The sequence below is a fragment of the Egretta garzetta genome, unplaced genomic scaffold (assembly GCF_000687185.1).
Source record: "Egretta garzetta isolate BGI_Z169 unplaced genomic scaffold, ASM68718v1 scaffold2, whole genome shotgun sequence".
Lineage (NCBI taxonomy): Eukaryota > Metazoa > Chordata > Aves > Pelecaniformes > Ardeidae > Egretta > Egretta garzetta.
In genome coordinates, this window is record NW_009258894.1 from 4603009 (window position 1) to 4605489 (window position 2481).

Below are 2481 nucleotides of genomic sequence, written 5' to 3' on the forward strand. Positions count from 1 at the left end.
TTTTCCTGTTCTGTTTCCCCGCCCGGTTTAAAGCTGTCTGTAGGGTCAAACCATATAAACTTCTTGTATCCAGAGCATCCTCCAGCAAGTTATTCCAGAGTTCCACCAGTTGGTGAAGAACCACCTCCTTTTCTGTGTTTTGAACTTGGACTTCATTAGTTTCATCTGATGACATCTAATTTTTGTATTTGGAAGAGACTCTGAGAGTTAATCCCTATGGACTATTTTCCAGAAACAGTACCAGATAGTAATGGTGGCTGGCTGGGACTTTATTTCAGCTTTCAATAGTCTGCTGCTGCCTCATGCCCCCTCCACTTCCAAATAGTGACTGTATTTACCCAGTTACCTTGATGGATTTCAGCTTGCTTGTGTGGCTTGCAGCAGCCCAGAGTTGCAAGGGAAGGTAGGGGTGTGGACATTACTGGGCTAGCCAGCAGCAAGAATATTAACAAGTCCTAGGTGGTCTTCAAACAGTCTCAAGCCAAGGGCGAAATACTCCTTCCTGTTAACATAAAGCTCAGAGCAACTGTGTAGGAAACAGATGTGCCTGCTCATGACCCTCATGTGGAAAGCCCATGTGAGTAAAAGAGTGTATGACCTTCATGTTGGTAACACCCTTGGGTAAGAAAGGAACCTTTTAAAGAGTGATCCCCTCCCGACTTATGTTTCTCTTCTCCCAGTGGTCTGAAATTGAGATGCGGAGAGGAGATTACTGCCTTGCAGTAACAAGGACAATGCTTTTTAGGTTGCAGTTTCCCACCGCTAAAATGAACAGCTCTTCCCTAATGGGGTGCTCCTGCCCCTTCCCCTCCTGTCTGTCCAGTGCTAACCCTTGGTTTTATCCCACTGCAAGCTGGTTTTCAGGGAGTTAAACCAGCAGAAATCTGCTTGCTGACTTTTCCAGGGCTAGTTTTTGCTGGTTTAGCTTTGTGAACCAGCTCACTCTGCAGTCAGAAGAGTACCAGTGTTGGCAGGAACGGGACTGCCTGTTCCCACGGCACCTGTTAGAGCACCGTAACTCATTATGAAATTAGCAGCATTAAATGTTAGGCAGCGCATCTGAATGTATCTATCTTCCTCAGCAGGTAAAGGTTACGATCCACAGGGACAACCACAAGTGTTGCCTTTCATTGCTCAAAGTCCTCCCTCTACTGCAGATTCTCCCCTGCGTGCATCATCCTTGCTTTTCTCACAGACCCAGACGCTGCGCAGAATGGCAGCACACATCCTGGTAATCCAGGAGAAAAGCAGGCGGTGCTGCCCGCTGGCCTTGCTAAACCTTTAGCTACACTGTAGCCTTTCTCATCATTGCCTGCACATAGCAGAAATAACTTTCCCAGTTTGGGGACTCTGCATGCTGTTGCCGTTTGAGGAGCGTGCGTGGGGGCAGTCATATGAAGCTATGACGTCAGTGGCATCATGTGCGGTATTGTTCCAGGGAAATTTACTCTACGTCAGTGACTAAGCATGAAAAAGAGAAGTTTGTCCCCTCAGAGCTGATTAATAACAGACACTGGGTGTAACAAGAATGGCATTTTACAATCCACAAGGGGAATGGGTACGGGGTAGGACTTGAGGCAACATGGGACTCTGGGTGACAAGTCAGGAAGATGCTATCAAAAGGGTCATACTGTCCTCAGGTCAACCTGATGTGGCTGTAATTACTGGCTAACTCTGTGTAAAGCCAACTGATCCAGCAGTGCACAAATCTGGCAATGACAGTCGCAGAGCCGCAACCTCCGTCTGTATTAGAAAACTAGTGGGTGTATCCTCAAGTTCCAGATGTCGCCTGCATTTCCAATGCCCCTTGGGATAATCTGTTGCCTCTACCGCAGTCATCTTGAAGCCAAGCTGTGATAAATTCTGCACAGTTATGTAAAACAGAAATGAAGCTCAGCTCTCTGCCCTGTCATTACACACTTGATTCCAAATGAGGATCCAGATAGATCAGGCGCTTCTTAGGTATTTTTCTCCTCTCATTCTTTGCTCATTGTGGCCAAGAGAGAAGCGCCTGTTCCTGCAAGACCTTGTCCATCCCAGCGCCTGCCTGGCACACGAGCGTAGTGCAGTTTTTAGTCTGTTATGGTGTGTTTAACCTGTCACCTCAGCTTTAATGACAGCCCTACGCTACGCAACGCTGTGAAAATCCAGGTTTGTGCTTTTACAGCGTTCTCGACGCGGCTCCCAGATGAAGTAACACACTGTGCCTTCCACGCTCCGGACCAGCATTACCACCACCGCCAGTTTGCTTCCCACACAGGCAGCTTTAGCCTTACGCCACCGGTTACCTAACCCAGGACGGCTGCGCTGCCGAGCAAAGACGAGTTCACCAGCGGCCATCTTCCCCCCGCGCCCCGAGGAGGGTCTCGGGAAGGCCCCGTCACAGGGGGGCAAGTAGCGAGGGGCTGGGGGAGTCCGTTCCGACATTCCTCCGCAGGGAGGGCCGCGGTGCCAGCCTCGGCGCGGTGCCGCCGGGCCGGG